Here is a 6421-nt window from a genome sequence, read left to right on the forward strand (position 1 = left end):
CCCCCAAACTGCCCCCCCTGCCAGCCTGGATCCCCCCCAACTGCCCCCCCCACGCTGGGCCTGCTCCCCCCCAACTGCCCCCCCCCGCCAGCCTGCTCTCCCCCAACTGCCCTTTCCTGCCGGCCTGATTGCCCCTAACCGCCTCTGCCTCAGCCCTGCCACCATGGCTTTATCCAGAAGGATGTCCGGAAGGTCTCCTAGAAGGTCTTCCGGTCTAAGAAGCATATTACCCTTTTATTAGTATAGATATGTGAAGGCAAATCTGATTAGCACTAGAGGCCCGATGCACGAATATTCGTTCAAGAATAGGCCTTCCTTCCCTTGGCTGCCGGCACCGCCTTCACTCCAGTCTGGAGCTGCCTTCTGCCTTCGTGTGCTCCTGGCCTGGCCGCTGCCATCTTTGTTGTGTCAGTTTGCATATTCCCTCCTTATTGGATGTGGGTGCCACCATCTTGGTTGTGAAGTGATGGTCAATTTGCATATTCTTTCTTTATTAGATAGGATAGTAATGATATCACTAGTATAAAGGTAGAAAAAGATAAGTCTGGAACTGATCCTCAAGAAGTATTTTTAAGTTACTTAAAAACACAGAAAAGCCTAGATCAGTGATGGCGAACCTATGACATCGTGTCAGAGGTGACACGCGAACTCATTTTTTTGGTTGATTTTTCTTTGTTAAATGGCATTTAAATATATAAAATAAATATCAAAAATATAAGTCTTTGTTTTACTATGGTTGCAAATATCAAAAAATTTCTATACGTGACACGGCACCAGAGTTAAGTTAGGGTTTTTCAAAATGCTGACATGACGAGCTCAAAAGGTTCGCCATCACTGGCCTAGATTCTAATGCTGATTCTGCCCTAGTTAGGAGTGTGATGTTAGACAAGTCACTTCTCATCCTTGGCTCTCCATACCCTAACCTGTTAAATTATGGGATTTTCCACAGATGATCTTTGAGACCTTTCTCAATTCTAAAGTTTTGTATTCTTGTTAATATCAGTTTATAGTTGCAGGCCACTTTATGCATAGATTGAGCATGGTTTCTTCTCTACAGGAGTATCTGAGTTGAATCAACATTTTAAGGTAATAGGATGTGTGCACATGTATATAAAATAATATATGGTGTACTTAATGCCAGGCGCTGTACGTCCTTCTAAGTAATACATTTACATGATCATATTTACTTCTCTCTACTACTCTATGAGGTCGTTTTTACTATTATACCCATTTTACAAATGGGCATAAAAGGATCATAGCAGTAAGTTGCCCAAGGCCATGCAGCTAAAAGGTAAAAGAGCAACGAAGTACTTTGACAACAAAAAGAACCCTGTTTATTAAAATATATTGATGTAGCATGCATGTGTTACTTATTTTGATGAGAAAAGAAAAGGAGTATAAAGCTAAGGTTAGATAAAGACTTTGGCAGCTAAGTGCATTGGCTAACATTTATTTATTTAGATTCTTTTTTTAATTATTAATAAATCTTTATTGTTCAGATTATTACAGTTGTTCCTCTTTTTCCCCCCATAGCTCCCTTCTACCCAGTTCCCACCTCACCCCATGCCCTTACCCCCCCACTGTCCTCGTCCATAGGTGTACGATTTTTGTCCAGTCTCTTCCCTCACCCCCCACATCCCCTTCCCCCTGAGAATTGTCAGTCCACTCCCTTTCTATGCCCCTGATTCTATTATATTCACCAGTTTATCCTCACCCCCATAATTCGGATGTTGGTACACTTGAAGTTGTCCCAGAGGCTCCTTACACTATCTTCATATTTTTGGTTTCTTTTTTCTTTTTTCTTTTCCGGTTGGGTGTGTTTTGCTTCTTCGTATTTCAAATCTTTGACTTGATTCTTGGGGTCCTCTAGTCTGCTGTTGGATCTCTGTATATTATTCTTTATTTCAGTCAGTGTATGCTTAATTTCTAATTGGTCCTTTTTCATATCCTTGAGGGTCTCACTAAATTTCTCAGAGGTTTCTAGAAGATTCTTGAGTAACCTTATAACCATGGTTTTGAACTCTATATCCAGTAGTTTGCTTTCCTTCATTTTTTTCGTTTGTGACATGTTTCTTTGTCTCTGCATTTTGGCTGCTTCCCTGTGTTGATAGAGTGGCTTTGTGTGCTAGGTGTCCTATAGGGCCCAGTGGCTCAGCCTCCCCAATTACCTGAGGTGGACACTCTTGGTACACCCCTTTGTGGGCTGTGTGCACAGTCTTGTTTTAGTTAAGTCTTGATTGCTGTTGGTATCACTGGCCAGTTGGTACCACCAGGCCAGTTGGCTGTGAGGACCAGCTGTGTCTACAATGGGAGAACTGCTGTGCTGGAGACACCCTTATGGAGCAGGACTTGCAGTGGGGCTTTGGTGCTCACTGAGTCTGCCCCTTGAGTATGTTGCTTATGAATGTGAAGAGTTGTACTCTGGTATAGTCTCACTCTGACCACTGGGTACACTGGCTCTTGGATCTCCAAAGAGGTGCAAAGTCAGCCACTGCCTGAGTCCACCCAGCAGGAGCTACAGAGAGATCTGCGGATTCCTCCTCTTTGTTTGGGGTTTGGAAGTGCTCAGATGAGGCCCAGCTGTGAAGCAATGCAGGCTGCTCTGTAGCCCTTCTTTTAGAAGCTTTGGCGCTCTTTGACCCAGCTGCAGATTGTTAGGTTTTAGATTGCAAAAGAGCAGGCCATTCATATGCAAAAGCCTCTGCTCACAGCTTGGGTGGGGTTGTAAATTGGGTGGGGCAGGGTCTCAGGGGATCATCAGGGCAGAGCAAACCGCAATGGCTGCCAATCTGCTCTGTCTTGGAAAGGTCCTGGGTCTCTGTGTCCCCGCGGCCCTGTGCAGGAACAGTGATTGCTGCAAGCACCTCTGAGAGAACACCGCCCTCGCATTCCGTCCCGATGCCAGACAGTCCAGTTTCTCCCTGTATGAGTCTGGGTCCCCAGAGTCTCACCCGGAACTAGAGTTCAGAGCAATTGGGAGCTTGTATCTCCCTCCGATTGAAAAAGACAACAGTGTACCCAGTTGCCAGCCCGTTTCCGCGCGCCTCCGCACTTCCGCACCTCTGCAACTCCTACCAGTTTCAATGCGCTTTTCTCTTTCCTTCTAGTTGTAAAATTTCCACTCAGCTAGCCTTCCCATGGTTCTGGATGATATCCGTTTTGTCTTTTAGTTGTAGTTTTGATGTGGTTGTGCGAGGCAGCAAGTACAAGTGTGTACCTGTGCCGCCATCTTGGTTCCTGCCCCTAACATTTATTTTTAAAATGTAATTAATACTGTAATGACTTTTCCCATGAATTGTAAACAAAGAGACTCAAGTCCAAAGTTAGCAAATCCCCTACTGGGGATTGAGCCCGAAACCCGGGCATGTGCCCTGACTGGGAATCAAACCCCTACCTCCTGGTTCATGGGTTGACACTCAATCACTGAGCCATACCGGCCAGGGCTCCATTGATTTTTTTAGAGAGAGTGAGAGGGAGGGAGAGAGATAAACATTGATGTAAGAGAGACACATAGACTGGTTGCCTCTCACATACACCCGGACTGTGGCCAGGGGTCGAACTTGCAACCAAGGTACATGCCCTTGACCAGGAATCGAACCTACAACCCTTCTGTCCAGGGGCCAATACTCTAACCCCTGAGCAAAACTGTCCAGGGCGGCAAGCCCATTCTTGCTAACATAGTTAGATATGTACATGTGAGAACACTGTAGAAGTAGAAAAATGTAATGATTTATAAGACACTTATGTGTTGTTTATTTTAAAATATTAATAGAAAATAGAATTAATCTGGGAGGTAATTGGGTTGACTGGCTCTAGGATTGATTTTGCAATCATTAATTAGCTGGCCTTTAGAACCTCTGTGGAAATATTGTTTGCCTATGACACTTGTTTTTCCCTTGACAAAAACATTCCTGCAAAATAAAAATAGCAAATCCAATGCACATAGTTTACTGAAGCTAACCAGGGCATTCTTTTCTTATCAACTACCTGTGTATAAGCTATTATATCTTAACTAGGATCTAAACTTCATAAATTGTTCACTATGTTAAAGGCATTGCCCAACTCTTTCAGAATCTTATTCTTTTAGGGAATTTGCCCAGACTGCCCTGGCTAAAAGAAATCTTGGTCTCTCCTAAATTTTATTAGCATTTGTTGATGTCTTATTTAGGCTAGCACTGCTCTCCACACTTACAATCACATTTAAACCTCTCAGTCCTTTTAAGTAAGTGTTGTTGGCCCCATTTATAGAAAACTGAAAGGAAGCTAATAGTGCACTACCTTGAGAAAACAAGGTAATAGTTTCAAATCATATTACATTTATTTTGTGAATTGCTGGTATATGTTATACATTAAAATTGTTGGGAAGTTTTAATATTTACTTCACCTAAACTAAGGATGCTTTTGGAGGAAAGGAGCTCAGAGCTAGACTAGACCTTGAGTTCATTTATTGAGCCTATTACATACCAGACCCTAGACAAAATATACAGTCAAGTAATGATTAAAATAAATAATCAGTTACCCTGTTATATGATAAATGATTGGATAACTTTTATTAATCTCTGTGAAGTATAACTCCATACAACAGCTACCTGTTATATATCTTACTAGAGGCCCGATGCACGAAATTCGTGCAAGAGTAGGCCTTCTTTCCCCCAGCTGCTGGCACTGGCTTCCCTCTGGCTTCCCTCGCAGCCCCGGCTTCGTCCGGAAGGTCATCCGGTCTAATTAGCATTTTACGCTTTTATTATTATAGATAGTTTGCAATCATATATTATGTAATTCCCCTGTATAAACTCCCTGTATAAGAGTGTATAAGCTCCTTGAAAATAGAACCCAGTTTTGCTCACCAGGGTATACCCAGCACTCAGCACAGTGTCTGGCACAGATTTCTTGAATGAATTCTATAGGAGCTCCTAGGAAGATCACCTAACCTAGACTTTGAGATTAGGGCAGCTTCCAGGGGGAAAGGAGCAACAGGAAGAATGTTTCAGGCAGCAGGAACAACATGTCCAAAGGCTGGACATTAGAAAGGTCTTGCCTTATTTAAGAAACTAAAAGTTCCTCAGTGTGGCTGTAGCACACAGTTGGATTGGAGAAATGGCCACATAGGAAGCTGGGGGGATAAGGAAAGGTAAGGTCTTGAAGGACCTTGTAAAGTTGCCTGTGGAGTTTGGGTATTTTGTATTATTGAGGTGTCCTTGAGGGTTTTAAGGAGGAAAGAGACTTAGTCAAATTTGTTTATTTGAAAGGTTACTGTGGGTGCACTGGGGAGAATGGATAAGAAGCAGGCAAGCTCAAGGCTGGGAGATGAGTCAGAAAGTTGTGTAATAATTCTAGCTGGGTAGATGCGATGGTAACCTGAAATAGGGAAGTGGCAGGGAGGATGGGTAGAAGTGACTGGGTTCAAGAAGTGTTTAGCAAGTAAAATTAAATGGACTCTGGAATTGGTTATGAACACCAGGGGGAAAAGAGTCAAGGATGATCCCCAGATTTCAGTTTGGTTGTGGGCATTTGCAGAAAGAAATAGTAAGTAAAGGCGCCCTTTTCTGGAAACTGATGAAGGAAGGTCGCAGGTGAGCTCTTCTGTCCCATGTGGACTCCACTCTCCAAAACTCTGCCCAGTGTCTGGCAGGAAGGAAGAGCTGCTTTTCACTTCTTTCACCTAGCTGGGTTCGATGTTTGGTGACAGTGAATTTTTCCCAGCCAGACAACATAGTAGACCTGAAATTGTTATCCTTAGAAAGTCCTGCTTACAAGTTTGGCACTTGGCTGACATCTAGGAACTTTATTGGTAAACAGTTCCCCACCCTGGTTTAAAGCTTCCCATAAATGATAAGCATGGCTCACTTGTCTGAACTGTTTGTACCAACAATATGATTCATGAGCCTTGTCTTCCTTCTGGGATTCTAGAATTTTGGCACATGCTAGAGGGTTCCCATTTACCAATCCCTAGAGACTCAAAGCCTGGGGAGTTAAGTCCCTAAGTTTCCTGGTAGACCACACTTCACGCATGTTGTTACAATTCGTTGCTGGAGTAAATAAACATATCCTGTGTTACTCCACTGGGAGAGGACTCTTGGAAGCTTGCTCCTGGTGTCCTCCGAACTTCGCCCCAGTGCTCTTTTTCCCTTTGCTGATGTTGCTTTGTATCCTTTTGTTGTAAAAGATCTTTGCCATGAGTACAGCTATATGCTGAGTCTAGAACCTGGTGGTGGTCTTGGGGACCCTGACACAAACGTCATTGACCAAGAGAGGAAGCACAAAAGTGAAAACAGGATTTGCTAGGGCAGTGCGGATTGGAAGATAAGAGTTCTGGTTTGGACATGTTATGTTGCATTTGTGTTGCCTGTGGGATACTGTGTCGTCTGATACTTAGCAGCAATTTTGGGCTGAGGATATAGATTTGAGCATCATCAGCATT

At 43.4% G+C, this 6421-nt stretch overlaps 1 protein-coding gene across 1 annotated transcript in view; it reads left to right on the forward strand.

The window, feature by feature from the left end:
* The window catches only part of FKBP15 (FK506 binding protein 15), a 54777-nt gene that overhangs the window by 3421 nt on the left and 44935 nt on the right, over positions 1–6421 (forward strand). The gene's annotated exons all lie outside the window — the stretch shown is intronic.

Source organism: Myotis lucifugus, unplaced genomic scaffold (assembly GCF_000147115.1).
Source record: "Myotis lucifugus unplaced genomic scaffold, Myoluc2.0 scaffold_43, whole genome shotgun sequence".
NCBI lineage: Eukaryota > Metazoa > Chordata > Mammalia > Chiroptera > Vespertilionidae > Myotis > Myotis lucifugus.